This window comes from Rhinolophus sinicus, chromosome 12, assembly GCF_057876585.1.
Source record: "Rhinolophus sinicus isolate RSI-liver-muscle chromosome 12, RSI-T2T, whole genome shotgun sequence".
Lineage (NCBI taxonomy): Eukaryota > Metazoa > Chordata > Mammalia > Chiroptera > Rhinolophidae > Rhinolophus > Rhinolophus sinicus.
This window is the reverse complement of record NC_142512.1, coordinates 1,190,613-1,212,230: the sequence shown is the minus strand read 5'-3', so window position 1 is coordinate 1,212,230 and position 21,618 is coordinate 1,190,613. Positions and strand designations below refer to the sequence as shown.

The 21,618-nt window shown below is 69.3% G+C and overlaps 10 pseudogenes; all 10 read left to right on the top strand.

The window, feature by feature from the left end:
* Positions 1–2,128: 2,128 nt before the first annotated feature.
* LOC148756391 (5S ribosomal RNA) lies at positions 2,129–2,248 on the top strand (annotated as a pseudogene).
* A 1,622-nt stretch (positions 2,249–3,870) lies between these two features.
* LOC148756390 (5S ribosomal RNA) lies at positions 3,871–3,990 on the top strand (annotated as a pseudogene).
* Positions 3,991–6,038: 2,048 nt separating this feature from the next.
* On the top strand, positions 6,039–6,158 carry LOC148756389 (5S ribosomal RNA; annotated as a pseudogene).
* Positions 6,159–8,488: 2,330 nt separating this feature from the next.
* Positions 8,489–8,608, top strand: LOC148756388 (5S ribosomal RNA; annotated as a pseudogene).
* Positions 8,609–10,234: 1,626 nt separating this feature from the next.
* Positions 10,235–10,354, top strand: LOC148756387 (5S ribosomal RNA; annotated as a pseudogene).
* A 2,048-nt stretch (positions 10,355–12,402) lies between these two features.
* On the top strand, positions 12,403–12,522 carry LOC148756386 (5S ribosomal RNA; annotated as a pseudogene).
* A 2,330-nt stretch (positions 12,523–14,852) lies between these two features.
* LOC148756385 (5S ribosomal RNA) lies at positions 14,853–14,972 on the top strand (annotated as a pseudogene).
* A 1,602-nt stretch (positions 14,973–16,574) lies between these two features.
* On the top strand, positions 16,575–16,694 carry LOC148756384 (5S ribosomal RNA; annotated as a pseudogene).
* Positions 16,695–18,742: 2,048 nt separating this feature from the next.
* LOC148756383 (5S ribosomal RNA) lies at positions 18,743–18,862 on the top strand (annotated as a pseudogene).
* Positions 18,863–21,192: 2,330 nt separating this feature from the next.
* Positions 21,193–21,312, top strand: LOC148756382 (5S ribosomal RNA; annotated as a pseudogene).
* The last annotated feature ends 306 nt before the right edge of the window (positions 21,313–21,618 follow it).

Below are 21,618 nucleotides of genomic sequence, written 5' to 3'. Positions count from 1 at the left end.
CCGAGGCAGGCCGTCAGCCTGCAGCAGTCAGCCGCGTCTCGGTCGCCGCCGCCGCCGCCACCGCCATCGCAGGGCTCCCTCTCGCTCCCCGACCCTGCCGCCGCCGCAACCCCCAACGCCCAAGCCCAGGGCTGCCTGCCGGCGCAGGCCTCCACCAGGCTCTCTCCATCCCAGGACGTGCCGGTGCTTTGCACCTCGGCCCGAGCCCAGGGCACGCCCATCCCTGCGCCTGCCCCCGGGACCCGACACACAGGATCGGCGTGTCCTCGGGCAAACGGGACGCCCACCCGCCCCGCCCCACCGGAGTCTTCTGTCTCCGCTGGCAGGCACCTCGCCCCACACCCCCGCGCGCCCCTCCCGTCTCCCACAAGAGCCAGGAGCCCTCCCTTCCCGCCGGCCACGGTGTCCCTGAAACACAGGGCACAAAGAGCCGGGACAAACCAGGGGACGGCGGGAGCAGCACCCCAACACACCACGCGCCATCGACTCCGGGGGAGACCACCACAAGGGCAGAGCAGGCACGCAGGCGCACAACCCTCACAACCAGGGTGCCTGGGGGCTGCCACTCTCCTCCCGCGGGCGGGTGCCTGGGCGGGGCTCAGAGACCACAGGCCCTCCGGAGACCCTGGCGGCCCGCCCCGGAGGCTTCAATGGTGACTGCCAACGCCAGGGCAATGCCTCCTTAGCGGAGCCCAGCCCCGGGCACGACCACACTCCGGTGGAGGAGCTGCCACTTCAACACAGCCTCAGTGCGTCTGTAACAGTCCGTGTGCCCGCCTGTGCGTCCCTCACACCCTCCCCCACCCCATATCCGTCGGGCTCTGTGACGTGCCTGTTGGGCTCTGGCTCTGGCTCAGGAACTCTCTCCCCGCGTGCCAGCCCCCTCTTTCTCTGTCTCTGTCCATGTCTCTCTGTATGTCTAGATACATACATGTACATATACGAGCATATTTCCATCTCGCTCCCTCTTACTCCTCCTCCCGTTCTGTCTGTCTGTCCCTGTCCTGCGGGGACTCTAGCCCCTCTGCCCGCACAAGAATGCAGGATTTGGCGAGGCCAAGAGGGAACACCAACAGACCACGGATAGGGGGCTCATAGCACCATGTCTCACGGGCGGCTGGCTTGGAGACTCGGCAAGCCGGAGCCGCCCGATCCCCAGCCTGCCGGCCGATTCTCTGCCAACCAACAGACCCACCAACCTACCGACCCACCAAGCCGGCCAACTGCAGTCCGCGCCCCTCTGCAATTTGCAGTCCACAATCCGCGCTTCCTAGCTTGGCCACCGCAGCTCTGCCGGTGGCCAATGGCCAACTGGCAACAGCTGATGGCCAAGCGGTCACAGCTGATATCCATGCAGCCCGCACGCAGCACCCCTCCACGCGAGGCCCAGAGCCTGGAGAGTGCTCTCTGCGAGTCTGTCCGCACAGTCCCCGTCTGTCTCTCTCCGCCTCTCTCTTGCTCCGTCTCTGGCCTTCTCTCATCCTCTCTCTCACCTCCCTGGGTCAGGAGAGGTGACGTGTAGCCAGTGAAGTGAACAGTGATCGGGCGGGACGCCGGTCGCTGACGAGGGGCGAGAACCCAGAAAGAAGGCTGTGTGAGGAAGGGTGGCGGCAGACTGGAGGTGCTGCCCCCTGGTGGCGGGTGGCTCTCCCTGGCTTTGGGCCAGTGGGTGGGGCCGGCCAGGGCCAGGGCCTGGGTTGCACGTCCCTAGGGTGGAGGGGACTGAGAGGACCCTGCGACCCCCTCGGTGGCCCTGAGAGGTGGGGACAGCACAGCAGCAAGGGGGGTGTGCGGTTGTGGGGCTGGGGGGAGATGAGAGGGGTTGGGGTAGGGGGGCGGGGTGAAAGCCCTTCGGGGCCTGGGGAGGCCCAGGATGCCAGGGCGCCCAGACATATGTCACAGTCAGGGAAGTGACAGAGGCCCGTTAGAGCCACTGGGGGGCGCGAAGGGGCCTCGCTGCGGGCCAGGAGGAGCCCGTCGCCCACACCAGCGGCGTCTGGAGGAGGCGGGGAGCTGGCGGGAGGCGCTCGGGCAGACATGCTCGCCACCCGAGCGGCCCAGCAGCATGGCGTGCGCTCAGAAGCAGGTCGGGAGCAGGCTCTTGGAGTGCCGGGAGCCGGGTCCCAGCGCCTAAGGCCACACCACCCTGCACGCGCCAGATCTCGTCTGATCTCGGGAGCTAAGCAGGGAGGGGCCTGGTTAGTACTTGGATGGGAGACCGCCTGGGAATAGCTGCAGGCTTTTGCTCGCCTCTCCTTTTGCGCCGCGGCCCCGGCGTGGCTCCCTCCGAACCCCTGCCGCCCCTTGCCTCTCTGCAGCCGCCCAGCCAGCCGAAGGCCCCCCTGACCAGCAGAGGGTTAGCCGCCAGGCACTACAAGCTGGCAGCCCCGGCCGCACACCAGGCCCGTCGGCCAGGGCTCCCCCGCACACCCTCTTCTCAGTCCTCTTCAGTCCCGGAGGCTGTCATCTCGATCCCTTCGCCGACCTTCGATCGCCGCCACCGCCAACAGCGCTGCCCTCGCCCCCGCCGCCACCGCCTAATCCGCCGCCATCACCGCGCTCCCCACACCCCCCTCCAGCGCTGACCTCACCCCTGCCCCCGCCCTCGCCACCGCCATGGCTGTACTGCTTCAATCTCCCGCCTCTGCTCTCCCCTCCTCCGCCGCCAGCACCGCCCTCTTCCCCGCTACCGCCGCCGCCGGCGCCAACCCTCCCCGCGCCCAGCGCCCGCCGACACAGCCCCCAACGCTGCCGCCGCCTCCATCGCCGACCTCGCAACCCTCCCGCGCCGCAGCCGACGCCGCCGCCGCCGCCGCCGCCATCGCTGCTCGCGATCAGCCCCCGCTTCTCCCGCCGCCGCCGCCGCGATCACCGCGCTCCCCACCCCCTCCGCCAGCGCTGCCCTCGCCCCCTCCCCGCCCCCGCTGCCGCCATCGCCGTACTCCCTCAAACTCCCTCCTCTGCTCTCCCCCCCTCGGCCGCCAGCACCGCGCTCCCCACCCCCGCCGCCAGTGCTGCCCTCTTCCCCACCCCCGCCCCCGCTGCCGCCATTGCCGCACTCCCTCAATCTCCCTCCTCTGCTCTCCCCGCCTCCTGCACCGCCATCTCCCCCGCCCCCGCCCCAGGCCCTCCGCCGCCACCATCGCCATACTCCCTCAATCTCCCGCCTCTGCTCTCCCGGCCTCCTCCGCCGCCGCCGCCGCCGCCGCCGCCGCCGCCGCCGCCGCCGCCGCCGCCATCGACCCCCGTGCCCCAGCGCCCACCGTCAAAGCCCCCATTGTCGCCACCGCCATCGCCGCCCTGGCGCCATCCTCGCGGTTGCCATCGCCTACCTCCCCACCCTCCCTCGCCTCCGCCGCGTCCCCCGCCGCCGCTGCTGCCGCCGCCGCCGCCGCCGCCGCCGCCGCCGCCGCAGCCCCCCCCCCTCCGCAGCCGCCCAAGCCGCCGCCGCGGGGTCCTCCCACAACTCCCAAGCCCAGGGTTGCCTGCTGGTGCAGGCCTCCCCCAGCCTTGGGGGTGCGGTTGTTGGTAAACCTGGTGGCGGTAGGGGGGCGGGGTGTATGGCGGTCTGGGTCCGGGGAGTCCCAGGATGCCAGAGTTCCACGACTTCTGGCACCATCAGGGAAGTGGCAGTGTCCCATGGAGCCTCGGGTGGCGCGAAGGGGCCTCGCTGCCGGCCAGGAGTAGCCCGCCGCCCACGCCAGGGGCATTCGGAAGAGGCGGGGAGCCGGACTGGGGGGGGGGGGACGCGGTGCTGGCAGAGCCGGCCAGCAGGTCGATGCTCGCCACCGGAGCCGCGCATCTGCATGGCGGGCGCTCACGAGGCAGGCCGGGAGCAGGCTCTTGGGGCGCGGGGAGCCGAGTCCCATCGTCTATGGCCATACCACCCTGAACGCGCCCGATCTCCTCTGATCTCGGGAGCTAAGCAGGGAGGGGCCTGGTTAGTGCTTGGATGGGAGACCGCCTGGGAATACCTGTAGGCTTTTGCTCGCCTCTCCTTTTGCGCCGCCGCCCCTGCGTGGCTCCCTCCGAACCCCTGCCGCCCCTTGCCCCTCTGCAGCCGCCCATCCAGCCGAAGTTCCCCCTGGCCAGAGGCCGGTCAGCCACCCGGCGCTACAAGCTGGCAGCCCCGGCCGCACACCAGGCCCGTCGGCCAGGGCTCACCCCCACACCCTCTTCTTAGTCCTCTTCGCTGAGGCAGGCAGTCAGCCAGCAGCAGTTAGCCGAGCCTGTGTCTCCGCCGGCAGGCACCTCTCCCCACACCCCCGCGCGCCCCCTCCCATCGCCCACAAGAGCCAGGAACCCTCCCTTCCCGCAGTGGCCCCAACACACAGGGTACAAAGAGCCGGGACAAAGCAGGGGACTGAGGGAGCAGCACCCCAACACACCGCACGCCCTCGGACTCCAGGAGAGACCACCACAAGGGGAAGTGCAGGCACGCAGGCACACAACACTCTCAACCAGGGTGCCTGTGGGCTGCCACTCTCCTCCCGCGGGGCGGGGGGTTCCTGGGCGGGGCTCGGAGCCCACTGGCCCTCCCGCCCGGCCCGGGGGCTTCAAGGGTGACTTTCAATGCCCGGGCACTGCCTCCTTAGTGGAGCCCAGCCACGGGCATGACCACACTTCGGTTGAGAAGCTGCCACTTCAAAGCAGCGTCAGTGCGTCTGTCCCAGTCCGTGTGCCCGCTTGTGCGTCCCTCCCCCCTCCCCCACCCCATGTCTCTCTGGCTCTGTGACGTGCCTGTTGGGCTCTGGCTCTGGCTCAGGAGCTCTCTCCCCGCGTGCCAGCCCCCTCTTTCTCTGTCTCTGTCCATGTCTCTCTGTATGTCTAGGTACATACAGGTACATATAGGTGTATATTTCGATCTCGCTCCCTCTTTCTCCTCCTCCCGTTCTCTCTGTCGGTCCCTGTCCTGCGGGGACTCTAGTCCCTCTGCCCGCACAAGAACGCAGGATATGGCGAGGCCAAGAGGGAACACCAACAGAGCCACGGATAGGGGGCTCATAGCACTATGTCTCACGGGCGGCTGGCTCGGAGACACGGCAAGCCGGAGCCGCCCGATCCCCAACCTGTCGGCCGCTTCTCTGCCAACCCACCGACACACCGCCCGTCGACCCGCCAAGCGGGCCCACTGCAATCCGCGCCCCTCTGCAATTTGCAGTCCACCATCCGCGCTTCCTAGCTTGGCCACCGCAGCTCCTCCGGTGGCCAGTGGCCAACTGGCAACAGCTGATGGCCAAGCGGTCACAGCTGATGACCATGCAGCCCCCAAGCAGCACCCCTCCACGCGAGGCCCAGAGCCTGGAGAGTGCTCTCTGCGAGTCTGTCCCCACAGTCCCCGTCTGTCTCTCTCCGCCTCTCTCTTGCTCCGTCTCTGGCCTTCTCTCATCCTCTCTCTCACCTCCCTGGGTCAGGAGAGGTGACGTGTAGACAGTGAAGGGACCGGACATCGGGCGGGGCTCCGGTCGCTGACGAGGGTTCCAGGGCCCAGACTGAAGGCTTGTGACGAAGGGTGGCTGCAGACTGGAGATGCTGCACCCTGGTGGCGCGGGTGGCTCTCCCTGGCTTTGGGCCTGTGGATGGGTCCGGTCAGGGCCAGGGCCTGGGTTGCACGTCCCTAGGGCCGGAGGGGACTGAGAGGACCCTGCGACCCCCTCGGTGGCCCTGAGAGGTGGGGACAGCACAGCAGCAAGGGGGGTGTGCGGTTGTGGGGCTGGGGGGAGATGAGAGGGGTTGGGGTAGGGGGGCGGGGTGAAAGCCCTTCGGGGCCTGGGGAGGCCCAGGATGCCAGGGCGCCCAGACATATGTCACAGTCAGGGAAGTGACAGAGGCCCGTGGAGCCACTGGGGGGCGCGAAGGGGCCTCGCTGCGGGCCAGGAGTAGCCCGTCGCCCACACCAGCGGCGTCCGGAGGAGGCGGGGAGCGGGCGGCAGGCGCTCAGGCAGACGTGCTCGCCACCCTAGCGGCCCAGCAGCACGGCGCGCGGTCAGAGGCAGGCCGGGAGCAGGCTCTTGGGGCGCGGGGAGCCGGGTCCCAGCGTCTACGGCCATACCACCCTGAACGCGCCCGATCTCCTCTGATCTCGGGAGCTAAGCAGGGAGGGGCCTGGTTAGTACTTGGATGGGAGACCGCCTGGGAATAGCTGCAGGCTTTTGCTCGCCTCTCCTTTTGCGCCGCCGCCCCGGCGTGGCTCCCTCCGAACCCCTGCCGCCCTTTGCCCCTCTGCAGCCGCCCAGGCAGCCGAAGGTCCCCCTGGCCAGAGGAGGGTCAGTCGCCCGGCACTACAAGCTCGCATCCCCGGCCGCACACCAGGCCTGTCGGCCAGGGCTCCCCCCCACTCCCTCTTCTTAGTGCTCTTCGCCGAGGCAGGCCGTCAGCCTGCAGCAGTCAGCCGCGTCTCGGTCGCCGCCGCCGCCGCCACCGCCATCGCAGGGCTCCCTCTCGCTCCCCGACCCTGCCGCCGCCGCAACCCCCAACGCCCAAGCCCAGGGCTGCCTGCCGGCGCAGGCCTCCACCAGGCTCTCTCCATCCCAGGACGTGCCGGTGCTTTGCACCTCGGCCCGAGCCCAGGGCACGCCCATCCCTGCGCCTGCCCCCGGGACCCGACACACAGGATCGGCGTGTCCTCGGGCAAACGGGACGCCCACCCGCCCCGCCCCACCGGAGTCTTCTGTCTCCGCTGGCAGGCACCTCGCCCCACACCCCCGCGCGCCCCTCCCGTCTCCCACAAGAGCCAGGAGCCCTCCCTTCCCGCCGGCCACGGTGTCCCTGAAACACAGGGCACAAAGAGCCGGGACAAACCAGGGGACGGCGGGAGCAGCACCCCAACACACCACGCGCCATCGACTCCGGGGGAGACCACCACAAGGGCAGAGCAGGCACGCAGGCGCACAACCCTCACAACCAGGGTGCCTGGGGGCTGCCACTCTCCTCCCGCGGGCGGGTGCCTGGGCGGGGCTCAGAGACCACAGGCCCTCCGGAGACCCTGGCGGCCCGCCCCGGAGGCTTCAATGGTGACTGCCAACGCCAGGGCAATGCCTCCTTAGCGGAGCCCAGCCCCGGGCACGACCACACTCCGGTGGAGGAGCTGCCACTTCAACACAGCCTCAGTGCGTCTGTAACAGTCCGTGTGCCCGCCTGTGCGTCCCTCACACCCTCCCCCACCCCATATCCGTCGGGCTCTGTGACGTGCCTGTTGGGCTCTGGCTCTGGCTCAGGAACTCTCTCCCCGCGTGCCAGCCCCCTCTTTCTCTGTCTCTGTCCATGTCTCTCTGTATGTCTAGATACATACATGTACATATACGAGCATATTTCCATCTCGCTCCCTCTTACTCCTCCTCCCGTTCTGTCTGTCTGTCCCTGTCCTGCGGGGACTCTAGCCCCTCTGCCCGCACAAGAATGCAGGATTTGGCGAGGCCAAGAGGGAACACCAACAGACCACGGATAGGGGGCTCATAGCACCATGTCTCACGGGCGGCTGGCTTGGAGACTCGGCAAGCCGGAGCCGCCCGATCCCCAGCCTGCCGGCCGATTCTCTGCCAACCAACAGACCCACCAACCTACCGACCCACCAAGCCGGCCAACTGCAGTCCGCGCCCCTCTGCAATTTGCAGTCCACAATCCGCGCTTCCTAGCTTGGCCACCGCAGCTCTGCCGGTGGCCAATGGCCAACTGGCAACAGCTGATGGCCAAGCGGTCACAGCTGATATCCATGCAGCCCGCACGCAGCACCCCTCCACGCGAGGCCCAGAGCCTGGAGAGTGCTCTCTGCGAGTCTGTCCGCACAGTCCCCGTCTGTCTCTCTCCGCCTCTCTCTTGCTCCGTCTCTGGCCTTCTCTCATCCTCTCTCTCACCTCCCTGGGTCAGGAGAGGTGACGTGTAGCCAGTGAAGTGAACAGTGATCGGGCGGGACGCCGGTCGCTGACGAGGGGCGAGAACCCAGAAAGAAGGCTGTGTGAGGAAGGGTGGCGGCAGACTGGAGGTGCTGCCCCCTGGTGGCGGGTGGCTCTCCCTGGCTTTGGGCCAGTGGGTGGGGCCGGCCAGGGCCAGGGCCTGGGTTGCACGTCCCTAGGGTGGAGGGGACTGAGAGGACCCTGCGACCCCCTCGGTGGCCCTGAGAGGTGGGGACAGCACAGCAGCAAGGGGGGTGTGCGGTTGTGGGGCTGGGGGGAGATGAGAGGGGTTGGGGTAGGGGGGCGGGGTGAAAGCCCTTCGGGGCCTGGGGAGGCCCAGGATGCCAGGGCGCCCAGACATATGTCACAGTCAGGGAAGTGACAGAGGCCCGTTAGAGCCACTGGGGGGCGCGAAGGGGCCTCGCTGCGGGCCAGGAGGAGCCCGTCGCCCACACCAGCGGCGTCTGGAGGAGGCGGGGAGCTGGCGGGAGGCGCTCGGGCAGACATGCTCGCCACCCGAGCGGCCCAGCAGCATGGCGTGCGCTCAGAAGCAGGTCGGGAGCAGGCTCTTGGAGTGCCGGGAGCCGGGTCCCAGCGCCTAAGGCCACACCACCCTGCACGCGCCAGATCTCGTCTGATCTCGGGAGCTAAGCAGGGAGGGGCCTGGTTAGTACTTGGATGGGAGACCGCCTGGGAATAGCTGCAGGCTTTTGCTCGCCTCTCCTTTTGCGCCGCGGCCCCGGCGTGGCTCCCTCCGAACCCCTGCCGCCCCTTGCCTCTCTGCAGCCGCCCAGCCAGCCGAAGGCCCCCCTGACCAGCAGAGGGTTAGCCGCCAGGCACTACAAGCTGGCAGCCCCGGCCGCACACCAGGCCCGTCGGCCAGGGCTCCCCCGCACACCCTCTTCTCAGTCCTCTTCAGTCCCGGAGGCTGTCATCTCGATCCCTTCGCCGACCTTCGATCGCCGCCACCGCCAACAGCGCTGCCCTCGCCCCCGCCGCCACCGCCTAATCCGCCGCCATCACCGCGCTCCCCACACCCCCCTCCAGCGCTGACCTCACCCCTGCCCCCGCCCTCGCCACCGCCATGGCTGTACTGCTTCAATCTCCCGCCTCTGCTCTCCCCTCCTCCGCCGCCAGCACCGCCCTCTTCCCCGCTACCGCCGCCGCCGGCGCCAACCCTCCCCGCGCCCAGCGCCCGCCGACACAGCCCCCAACGCTGCCGCCGCCTCCATCGCCGACCTCGCAACCCTCCCGCGCCGCAGCCGACGCCGCCGCCGCCGCCGCCGCCGCCATCGCTGCTCGCGATCAGCCCCCGCTTCTCCCGCCGCCGCCGCCGCGATCACCGCGCTCCCCACCCCCTCCGCCAGCGCTGCCCTCGCCCCCTCCCCGCCCCCGCTGCCGCCATCGCCGTACTCCCTCAAACTCCCTCCTCTGCTCTCCCCCCCTCGGCCGCCAGCACCGCGCTCCCCACCCCCGCCGCCAGTGCTGCCCTCTTCCCCACCCCCGCCCCCGCTGCCGCCATTGCCGCACTCCCTCAATCTCCCTCCTCTGCTCTCCCCGCCTCCTGCACCGCCATCTCCCCCGCCCCCGCCCCAGGCCCTCCGCCGCCACCATCGCCATACTCCCTCAATCTCCCGCCTCTGCTCTCCCGGCCTCCTCCGCCGCCGCCGCCGCCGCCGCCGCCGCCGCCGCCGCCGCCGCCGCCGCCATCGACCCCCGTGCCCCAGCGCCCACCGTCAAAGCCCCCATTGTCGCCACCGCCATCGCCGCCCTGGCGCCATCCTCGCGGTTGCCATCGCCTACCTCCCCACCCTCCCTCGCCTCCGCCGCGTCCCCCGCCGCCGCTGCTGCCGCCGCCGCCGCCGCCGCCGCCGCCGCCGCCGCAGCCCCCCCCCCTCCGCAGCCGCCCAAGCCGCCGCCGCGGGGTCCTCCCACAACTCCCAAGCCCAGGGTTGCCTGCTGGTGCAGGCCTCCCCCAGCCTTGGGGGTGCGGTTGTTGGTAAACCTGGTGGCGGTAGGGGGGCGGGGTGTATGGCGGTCTGGGTCCGGGGAGTCCCAGGATGCCAGAGTTCCACGACTTCTGGCACCATCAGGGAAGTGGCAGTGTCCCATGGAGCCTCGGGTGGCGCGAAGGGGCCTCGCTGCCGGCCAGGAGTAGCCCGCCGCCCACGCCAGGGGCATTCGGAAGAGGCGGGGAGCCGGACTGGGGGGGGGGGGGACGCGGTGCTGGCAGAGCCGGCCAGCAGGTCGATGCTCGCCACCGGAGCCGCGCATCTGCATGGCGGGCGCTCACGAGGCAGGCCGGGAGCAGGCTCTTGGGGCGCGGGGAGCCGAGTCCCATCGTCTATGGCCATACCACCCTGAACGCGCCCGATCTCCTCTGATCTCGGGAGCTAAGCAGGGAGGGGCCTGGTTAGTGCTTGGATGGGAGACCGCCTGGGAATACCTGTAGGCTTTTGCTCGCCTCTCCTTTTGCGCCGCCGCCCCTGCGTGGCTCCCTCCGAACCCCTGCCGCCCCTTGCCCCTCTGCAGCCGCCCATCCAGCCGAAGTTCCCCCTGGCCAGAGGCCGGTCAGCCACCCGGCGCTACAAGCTGGCAGCCCCGGCCGCACACCAGGCCCGTCGGCCAGGGCTCACCCCCACACCCTCTTCTTAGTCCTCTTCGCTGAGGCAGGCAGTCAGCCAGCAGCAGTTAGCCGAGCCTGTGTCTCCGCCGGCAGGCACCTCTCCCCACACCCCCGCGCGCCCCCTCCCATCGCCCACAAGAGCCAGGAACCCTCCCTTCCCGCAGTGGCCCCAACACACAGGGTACAAAGAGCCGGGACAAAGCAGGGGACTGAGGGAGCAGCACCCCAACACACCGCACGCCCTCGGACTCCAGGAGAGACCACCACAAGGGGAAGTGCAGGCACGCAGGCACACAACACTCTCAACCAGGGTGCCTGTGGGCTGCCACTCTCCTCCCGCGGGGCGGGGGGTTCCTGGGCGGGGCTCGGAGCCCACTGGCCCTCCCGCCCGGCCCGGGGGCTTCAAGGGTGACTTTCAATGCCCGGGCACTGCCTCCTTAGTGGAGCCCAGCCACGGGCATGACCACACTTCGGTTGAGAAGCTGCCACTTCAAAGCAGCGTCAGTGCGTCTGTCCCAGTCCGTGTGCCCGCTTGTGCGTCCCTCCCCCCTCCCCCACCCCATGTCTCTCTGGCTCTGTGACGTGCCTGTTGGGCTCTGGCTCTGGCTCAGGAGCTCTCTCCCCGCGTGCCAGCCCCCTCTTTCTCTGTCTCTGTCCATGTCTCTCTGTATGTCTAGGTACATACAGGTACATATAGGTGTATATTTCGATCTCGCTCCCTCTTTCTCCTCCTCCCGTTCTCTCTGTCGGTCCCTGTCCTGCGGGGACTCTAGTCCCTCTGCCCGCACAAGAACGCAGGATATGGCGAGGCCAAGAGGGAACACCAACAGAGCCACGGATAGGGGGCTCATAGCACTATGTCTCACGGGCGGCTGGCTCGGAGACACGGCAAGCCGGAGCCGCCCGATCCCCAACCTGTCGGCCGCTTCTCTGCCAACCCACCGACACACCGCCCGTCGACCCGCCAAGCGGGCCCACTGCAATCCGCGCCCCTCTGCAATTTGCAGTCCACCATCCGCGCTTCCTAGCTTGGCCACCGCAGCTCCTCCGGTGGCCAGTGGCCAACTGGCAACAGCTGATGGCCAAGCGGTCACAGCTGATGACCATGCAGCCCCCAAGCAGCACCCCTCCACGCGAGGCCCAGAGCCTGGAGAGTGCTCTCTGCGAGTCTGTCCCCACAGTCCCCGTCTGTCTCTCTCCGCCTCTCTCTTGCTCCGTCTCTGGCCTTCTCTCATCCTCTCTCTCACCTCCCTGGGTCAGGAGAGGTGACGTGTAGACAGTGAAGGGACCGGACATCGGGCGGGGCTCCGGTCGCTGACGAGGGTTCCAGGGCCCAGACTGAAGGCTTGTGACGAAGGGTGGCTGCAGACTGGAGATGCTGCACCCTGGTGGCGCGGGTGGCTCTCCCTGGCTTTGGGCCTGTGGATGGGTCCGGTCAGGGCCAGGGCCTGGGTTGCACGTCCCTAGGGCCGGAGGGGACTGAGAGGACCCTGCGACCCCCTCGGTGGCCCTGAGAGGTGGGGACAGCACAGCAGCAAGGGGGGTGTGCGGTTGTGGGGCTGGGGGGAGATGAGAGGGGTTGGGGTAGGGGGGCGGGGTGAAAGCCCTTCGGGGCCTGGGGAGGCCCAGGATGCCAGGGCGCCCAGACATATGTCACAGTCAGGGAAGTGACAGAGGCCCGTGGAGCCACTGGGGGGCGCGAAGGGGCCTCGCTGCGGGCCAGGAGTAGCCCGTCGCCCACACCAGCGGCGTCCGGAGGAGGCGGGGAGCGGGCGGCAGGCGCTCAGGCAGACGTGCTCGCCACCCTAGCGGCCCAGCAGCACGGCGCGCGGTCAGAGGCAGGCCGGGAGCAGGCTCTTGGGGCGCGGGGAGCCGGGTCCCAGCATCTACGGCCATACCACCCTGAACGCGCCCGATCTCCTCTGATCTCGGGAGCTAAGCAGGGAGGGGCCTGGTTAGTACTTGGATGGGAGACCGCCTGGGAATAGCTGCAGGCTTTTGCTCGCCTCTCCTTTTGCGCCGCCGCCCCGGCGTGGCTCCCTCCGAACCCCTGCCGCCCTTTGCCCCTCTGCAGCCGCCCAGGCAGCCGAAGGTCCCCCTGGCCAGAGGAGGGTCAGTCGCCCGGCACTACAAGCTCGCATCCCCGGCCGCACACCAGGCCTGTCGGCCAGGGCTCCCCCCCACTCCCTCTTCTTAGTGCTCTTCGCCGAGGCAGGCCGTCAGCCTGCAGCAGTCAGCCGCGTCTCGGTCGCCGCCGCCGCCGCCACCGCCATCGCAGGGCTCCCTCTCGCTCCCCGACCCTGCCGCCGCCGCAACCCCCAACGCCCAAGCCCAGGGCTGCCTGCCGGCGCAGGCCTCCACCAGGCTCTCTCCATCCCAGGACGTGCCGGTGCTTTGCACCTCGGCCCGAGCCCAGGGCACGCCCATCCCTGCGCCTGCCCCCGGGACCCGACACACAGGATCGGCGTGTCCTCGGGCAAACGGGACGCCCACCCGCCCCGCCCCACCGGAGTCTTCTGTCTCCGCTGGCAGGCACCTCGCCCCACACCCCCGCGCGCCCCTCCCGTCTCCCACAAGAGCCAGGAGCCCTCCCTTCCCGCCGGCCACGGTGTCCCTGAAACACAGGGCACAAAGAGCCGGGACAAACCAGGGGACGGCGGGAGCAGCACCCCAACACACCACGCGCCATCGACTCCGGGGGAGACCACCACAAGGGCAGAGCAGGCACGCAGGCGCACAACCCTCACAACCAGGGTGCCTGGGGGCTGCCACTCTCCTCCCGCGGGCGGGTGCCTGGGCGGGGCTCAGAGACCACAGGCCCTCCGGAGACCCTGGCGGCCCGCCCCGGAGGCTTCAATGGTGACTGCCAACGCCAGGGCAATGCCTCCTTAGCGGAGCCCAGCCCCGGGCACGACCACACTCCGGTGGAGGAGCTGCCACTTCAACACAGCCTCAGTGCGTCTGTAACAGTCCGTGTGCCCGCCTGTGCGTCCCTCACACCCTCCCCCACCCCATATCCGTCGGGCTCTGTGACGTGCCTGTTGGGCTCTGGCTCTGGCTCAGGAACTCTCTCCCCGCGTGCCAGCCCCCTCTTTCTCTGTCTCTGTCCATGTCTCTCTGTATGTCTAGATACATACATGTACATATACGAGCATATTTCCATCTCGCTCCCTCTTACTCCTCCTCCCGTTCTGTCTGTCTGTCCCTGTCCTGCGGGGACTCTAGCCCCTCTGCCCGCACAAGAATGCAGGATTTGGCGAGGCCAAGAGGGAACACCAACAGACCACGGATAGGGGGCTCATAGCACCATGTCTCACGGGCGGCTGGCTTGGAGACTCGGCAAGCCGGAGCCGCCCGATCCCCAGCCTGCCGGCCGATTCTCTGCCAACCAACAGACCCACCAACCTACCGACCCACCAAGCCGGCCAACTGCAGTCCGCGCCCCTCTGCAATTTGCAGTCCACAATCCGCGCTTCCTAGCTTGGCCACCGCAGCTCTGCCGGTGGCCAATGGCCAACTGGCAACAGCTGATGGCCAAGCGGTCACAGCTGATATCCATGCAGCCCGCACGCAGCACCCCTCCACGCGAGGCCCAGAGCCTGGAGAGTGCTCTCTGCGAGTCTGTCCGCACAGTCCCCGTCTGTCTCTCTCCGCCTCTCTCTTGCTCCGTCTCTGGCCTTCTCTCATCCTCTCTCTCACCTCCCTGGGTCAGGAGAGGTGACGTGTAGCCAGTGAAGTGAACAGTGATCGGGCGGGACGCCGGTCGCTGACGAGGGGCGAGAACCCAGAAAGAAGGCTGTGTGAGGAAGGGTGGCGGCAGACTGGAGGTGCTGCCCCCTGGTGGCGGGTGGCTCTCCCTGGCTTTGGGCCAGTGGGTGGGGCCGGCCAGGGCCAGGGCCTGGGTTGCACGTCCCTAGGGTGGAGGGGACTGAGAGGACCCTGCGACCCCCTCGGTGGCCCTGAGAGGTGGGGACAGCACAGCAGCAAGGGGGGTGTGCGGTTGTGGGGCTGGGGGGAGATGAGAGGGGTTGGGGTAGGGGGGCGGGGTGAAAGCCCTTCGGGGCCTGGGGAGGCCCAGGATGCCAGGGCGCCCAGACATATGTCACAGTCAGGGAAGTGACAGAGGCCCGTTAGAGCCACTGGGGGGCGCGAAGGGGCCTCGCTGCGGGCCAGGAGGAGCCCGTCGCCCACACCAGCGGCGTCTGGAGGAGGCGGGGAGCTGGCGGGAGGCGCTCGGGCAGACATGCTCGCCACCCGAGCGGCCCAGCAGCATGGCGTGCGCTCAGAAGCAGGTCGGGAGCAGGCTCTTGGAGTGCCGGGAGCCGGGTCCCAGCGCCTAAGGCCACACCACCCTGCACGCGCCAGATCTCGTCTGATCTCGGGAGCTAAGCAGGGAGGGGCCTGGTTAGTACTTGGATGGGAGACCGCCTGGGAATAGCTGCAGGCTTTTGCTCGCCTCTCCTTTTGCGCCGCGGCCCCGGCGTGGCTCCCTCCGAACCCCTGCCGCCCCTTGCCTCTCTGCAGCCGCCCAGCCAGCCGAAGGCCCCCCTGACCAGCAGAGGGTTAGCCGCCAGGCACTACAAGCTGGCAGCCCCGGCCGCACACCAGGCCCGTCGGCCAGGGCTCCCCCGCACACCCTCTTCTCAGTCCTCTTCAGTCCCGGAGGCTGTCATCTCGATCCCTTCGCCGACCTTCGATCGCCGCCACCGCCAACAGCGCTGCCCTCGCCCCCGCCGCCACCGCCTAATCCGCCGCCATCACCGCGCTCCCCACACCCCCCTCCAGCGCTGACCTCACCCCTGCCCCCGCCCTCGCCACCGCCATGGCTGTACTGCTTCAATCTCCCGCCTCTGCTCTCCCCTCCTCCGCCGCCAGCACCGCCCTCTTCCCCGCTACCGCCGCCGCCGGCGCCAACCCTCCCCGCGCCCAGCGCCCGCCGACACAGCCCCCAACGCTGCCGCCGCCTCCATCGCCGACCTCGCAACCCTCCCGCGCCGCAGCCGACGCCGCCGCCGCCGCCGCCGCCGCCATCGCTGCTCGCGATCAGCCCCCGCTTCTCCCGCCGCCGCCGCCGCGATCACCGCGCTCCCCACCCCCTCCGCCAGCGCTGCCCTCGCCCCCTCCCCGCCCCCGCTGCCGCCATCGCCGTACTCCCTCAAACTCCCTCCTCTGCTCTCCCCCCCTCGGCCGCCAGCACCGCGCTCCCCACCCCCGCCGCCAGTGCTGCCCTCTTCCCCACCCCCGCCCCCGCTGCCGCCATTGCCGCACTCCCTCAATCTCCCTCCTCTGCTCTCCCCGCCTCCTGCACCGCCATCTCCCCCGCCCCCGCCCCAGGCCCGCCTCCGCCACCATCGCCATACTCCCTCAATCTCCCGCCTCTGCTCTCCCGGCCTCCTCCGCCCCCGCCGCCGCCGCCGCCGCCGCCGCCGCCGCCATCGACCCCCGTGCCCCAGCGCCCACCGTCAAAGCCCCCATTGTCGCCACCGCCATCGCCGCCCTGGCGCCATCCTCGCGGTTGCCATCGCCTACCTCCCCACCCTCCCTCGCCTCCGCCGCGTCCCCCGCCGCCGCTGCTGCCGCCGCCGCCGCCGCCGCCGCCGCAGCCCCCCCCCCCGCAGCCGCCCAAGCCGCCGCCGCGGGGTCCTCCCACAACTCCCAAGCCCAGGGTTGCCTGCTGGTGCAGGCCTCCCCCAGCCTTGGGGGTGCGGTTGTTGGTAAACCTGGTGGCGGTAGGGGGGCGGGGTGTATGGCGGTCTGGGTCCGGGGAGTCCCAGGATGCCAGAGTTCCACGACTTCTGGCACCATCAGGGAAGTGGCAGTGTCCCATGGAGCCTCGGGTGGCGCGAAGGGGCCTCGCTGCCGGCCAGGAGTAGCCCGCCGCCCACGCCAGGGGCATTCGGAAGAGGCGGGGAGCCGGACTGGGGGGGGGGGGACGCGGTGCTGGCAGAGCCGGCCAGCAGGTCGATGCTCGCCACCGGAGCCGCGCATCTGCATGGCGGGCGCTCACGAGGCAGGCCGGGAGCAGGCTCTTGGGGCGCGGGGAGCCGAGTCCCATCGTCTATGGCCATACCACCCTGAACGCGCCCGATCTCCTCTGATCTCGGGAGCTAAGCAGGGAGGGGCCTGGTTAGTGCTTGGATGGGAGACCGCCTGGGAATACCTGTAGGCTTTTGCTCGCCTCTCCTTTTGCGCCGCCGCCCCTGCGTGGCTCCCTCCGAACCCCTGCCGCCCCTTGCCCCTCTGCAGCCGCCCATCCAGCCGAAGTTCCCCCTGGCCAGAGGCCGGTCAGCCACCCGGCGCTACAAGCTGGCAGCCCCGGCCGCACACCAGGCCCGTCGGCCAGGGCTCACCCCCACACCCTCTTCTTAGTCCTCTTCGCTGAGGCAGGCAGTCAGCCAGCAGCAGTTAGCCGAGCCTGTGTCTCCGCCGGCAGGCACCTCTCCCCACACCCCCGCGCGCCCCCTCCCATCGCCCACAAGAGCCAGGAACCCTCCCTTCCCGCAGTGGCCCCAACACACAGGGTACAAAGAGCCGGGACAAAGCAGGGGACTGAGGGAGCAGCACCCCAACACACCGCACGCCCTCGGACTCCAGGAGAGACCACCACAAGGGGAAGTGCAGGCACGCAGGCACACAACACTCTCAACCAGGGTGCCTGTGGGCTGCCACTCTCCTCCCGCGGGGCGGGGGGTTCCTGGGCGGGGCTCGGAGCCCACTGGCCCTCCCGCCCGGCCCGGGGGCTTCAAGGGTGACTTTCAATGCCCGGGCACTGCCTCCTTAGTGGAGCCCAGCCACGGGCATGACCACACTTCGGTTGAGAAGCTGCCACTTCAAAGCAGCGTCAGTGCGTCTGTCCCAGTCCGTGTGCCCGCTTGTGCGTCCCTCCCCCCTCCCCCACCCCATGTCTCTCTGGCTCTGTGACGTGCCTGTTGGGCTCTGGCTCTGGCTCAGGAGCTCTCTCCCCGCGTGCCAGCCCCCTCTTTCTCTGTCTCTGTCCATGTCTCTCTGTATGTCTAGGTACATACAGGTACATATAGGTGTATATTTCGATCTCGCTCCCTCTTTCTCCTCCTCCCGTTCTCTCTGTCGGTCCCTGTCCTGCGGGGACTCTAGTCCCTCTGCCCGCACAAGAACGCAGGATATGGCGAGGCCAAGAGGGAACACCAACAGAGCCACGGATAGGGGGCTCATAGCACTATGTCTCACGGGCGGCTGGCTCGGAGACACGGCAAGCCGGAGCCGCCCGATCCCCAACCTGTCGGCCGCTTCTCTGCCAACCCACCGACACACCGCCCGTCGACCCGCCAAGCGGGCCCACTGCAATCCGCGCCCCTCTGCAATTTGCAGTCCACCATCCGCGCTTCCTAGCTTGGCCACCGCAGCTCCTCCGGTGGCCAGTGGCCAACTGGCAACAGCTGATGGCCAAGCGGTCACAGCTGATGACCATGCAGCCCCCAAGCAGCACCCCTCCACGCGAGGCCCAGAGCCTGGAGAGTGCTCTCTGCGAGTCTGTCCCCACAGTCCCCGTCTGTCTCTCTCCGCCTCTCTCTTGCTCCGTCTCTGGCCTTCTCTCATCCTCTCTCTCACCTCCCTGGGTCAGGAGAGGTGACGTGTAGACAGTGAAGGGACCGGACATCGGGCGGGGCTCCGGTCGCTGACGAGGGTTCCAGGGCCCAGACTGAAGGCTTGTGACGAAGGGTGGCTGCAGACTGGAGATGCTGCACCCTGGTGGCGCGGGTGGCTCTCCCTGGCTTTGGGCCTGTGGATGGGTCCGGTCAGGGCCAGGGCCTGGGTTGCACGTCCCTAGGGCCGGAGGGGACTGAGAGGACCCTGCGACCCCCTCGGTGGCCCTGAGAGGTGGGGACAGCACAGCAGCAAGGGGGGTGTGCGGTTGTGGGGCTGGGGGGAGATGAGAGGGGTTGGGGTAGGGGGGCGGGGTGAAAGCCCTTCGGGGCCTGGGGAGGCCCAGGATGCCAGGGCGCCCAGACATATGTCACAGTCAGGGAAGTGACAGAGGCCCGTGGAGCCACTGGGGGGCGCGAAGGGGCCTCGCTGCGGGCCAGGAGTAGCCCGTCGCCCACACCAGCGGCGTCCGGAGGAGGCGGGGAGCGGGCGGCAGGCGCTCAGGCAGACGTGCTCGCCACCCTAGCGGCCCAGCAGCACGGCGCGCGGTCAGAGGCAGGCCGGGAGCAGGCTCTTGGGGCGCGGGGAGCCGGGTCCCAGCGTCTACGGCCATACCACCCTGAACGCGCCCGATCTCCTCTGATCTCGGGAGCTAAGCAGGGAGGGGCCTGGTTAGTACTTGGATGGGAGACCGCCTGGGAATAGCTGCAGGCTTTTGCTCGCCTCTCCTTTTGCGCCGCCGCCCCGGCGTGGCTCCCTCCGAACCCCTGCCGCCCTTTGCCCCTCTGCAGCCGCCCAGGCAGCCGAAGGTCCCCCTGGCCAGAGGAGGGTCAGTCGCCCGGCACTACAAGCTCGCATCCCCGGCCGCACACCAGGCCTGTCGGCCAGGGCTCCCCCCCACTCCCTCTTCTTAGTGCTCTTCGCCGAGGCAGGCCGTCAGCCTGCAGCAGTCAGCCGCGTCTCGGTCGCCGCCGCCGCCGCCACCGCCATCGCAGGGCTCCCTCTCGCTCCCCGACCCTGCCGCCGCCGCAACCCCCAACGCCCAAGCCCAGGGCTGCCTGCCGGCGCAGGCCTCCACCAGGCTCTCTCCATCCCAGGACGTGCCGGTGCTTTGCACCTCGGCCCGAGCCCAGGGCACGCCCATCCCTGCGCCTGCCCCCGGGACCCGACACACAGGATCGGCGTGTCCTCGGGCAAACGGGACGCCCACCCGCCCCGCCCCACCGGAGTCTTCTGTCTCCGCTGGCAGGCACCTCGCCCCACACCCCCGCGCGCCCCTCCCGTCTCCCACAAGAGCCAGGAGCCCTCCCTTCCCGCCGGCCACGGTGTCCCTGAAACACAGGGCACAAAGAGCCGGGACAAACCAGGGGACGGCGGGAGCAGCACCCCAACACACCACGCGCCATCGACTCCGGGGGAGACCACCACAAGGGCAGAGCAGGCACGCAGGCGCACAACCCTCACAACCAGGGTGCCTGGGGGCTGCCACTCTCCTCCCGCGGGCGGGTGCCTGGGCGGGGCTCAGAGACCACAGGCCCTCCGGAGACCCTGGCGGCCCGCCCCGGAGGCTTCAATGGTGACTGCCAACGCCAGGGCAATGCCTCCTTAGCGGAGCCCAGCCCCGGGCACGACCACACTCCGGTGGAGGAGCTGCCACTTCAACACAGCCTCAGTGCGTCTGTAACAGTCCGTGTGCCCGCCTGTGCGTCCCTCACACCCTCCCCCACCCCATATCCGTCGGGCTCTGTGACGTGCCTGTTGGGCTCTGGCTCTGGCTCAGGAACTCTCTCCCCGCGTGCCAGCCCCCTCTTTCTCTGTCTCTGTCCATGTCTCTCTGTATGTCTAGATACATACATGTACATATACGAGCATATTTCCATCTCGCTCCCTCTTACTCCTCCTCCCGTTCTGTCTGTCTGTCCCTGTCCTGCGGGGACTCTAGCCCCTCTGCCCGCACAAGAATGCAGGATTTGGCGAGGCCAAGAGGGAACACCAACAGACCACGGATAGGGGGCTCATAGCACCATGTCTCACGGGCGGCTGGCTTGGAGACTCGGCAAGCCGGAGCCGCCCGATCCCCAGCCTGCCGGCCGATTCTCTGCCAACCAACAGACCCACCAACCTACCGACCCACCAAGCCGGCCAACTGCAGTCCGCGCCCCTCTGCAATTTGCAGTCCACAATCCGCGCTTCCTAGCTTGGCCACCGCAGCTCTGCCGGTGGCCAATGGCCAACTGGCAACAGCTGATGGCCAAGCGGTCACAGCTGATATCCATGCAGCCCGCACGCAGCACCCCTCCACGCGAGGCCCAGAGCCTGGAGAGTGCTCTCTGCGAGTCTGTCCGCACAGTCCCCGTCTGTCTCTCTCCGCCTCTCTCTTGCTCCGTCTCTGGCCTTCTCTCATCCTCTCTCTCACCTCCCTGGGTCAGGAGAGGTGACGTGTAGCCAGTGAAGTGAACAGTGATCGGGCGGGACGCCGGTCGCTGACGAGGGGCGAGAACCCAGAAAGAAGGCTGTGTGAGGAAGGGTGGCGGCAGACTGGAGGTGCTGCCCCCTGGTGGCGGGTGGCTCTCCCTGGCTTTGGGCCAGTGGGTGGGGCCGGCCAGGGCCAGGGCCTGGGTTGCACGTCCCTAGGGTGGAGGGGACTGAGAGGACCCTGCGACCCCCTCGGTGGCCCTGAGAGGTGGGGACAGCACAGCAGCAAGGGGGGTGTGCGGTTGTGGGGCTGGGGGGAGATGAGAGGGGTTGGGGTAGGGGGGCGGGGTGAAAGCCCTTCGGGGCCTGGGGAGGCCCAGGATGCCAGGGCGCCCAGACATATGTCACAGTCAGGGAAGTGACAGAGGCCCGTTAGAGCCACTGGGGGGCGCGAAGGGGCCTCGCTGCGGGCCAGGAGGAGCCCGTCGCCCACACCAGCGGCGTCTGGAGGAGGCGGGGAGCTGGCGGGAGGCGCTCGGGCAGACATGCTCGCCACCCGAGCGGCCCAGCAGCATGGCGTGCGCTCAGAAGCAGGTCGGGAGCAGGCTCTTGGAGTGCCGGGAGCCGGGTCCCAGCGCCTAAGGCCACACCACCCTGCACGCGCCAGATCTCGTCTGATCTCGGGAGCTAAGCAGGGAGGGGCCTGGTTAGTACTTGGATGGGAGACCGCCTGGGAATAGCTGCAGGCTTTTGCTCGCCTCTCCTTTTGCGCCGCGGCCCCGGCGTGGCTCCCTCCGAACCCCTGCCGCCCCTTGCCTCTCTGCAGCCGCCCAGCCAGCCGAAGGCCCCCCTGACCAGCAGAGGGTTAGCCGCCAGGCACTACAAGCTGGCAGCCCCGGCCGCACACCAGGCCCGTCGGCCAGGGCTCCCCCGCACACCCTCTTCTCAGTCCTCTTCAGTCCCGGAGGCTGTCATCTCGATCCCTTCGCCGACCTTCGATCGCCGCCACCGCCAACAGCGCTGCCCTCGCCCCCGCCGCCACCGCCTAATCCGCCGCCATCA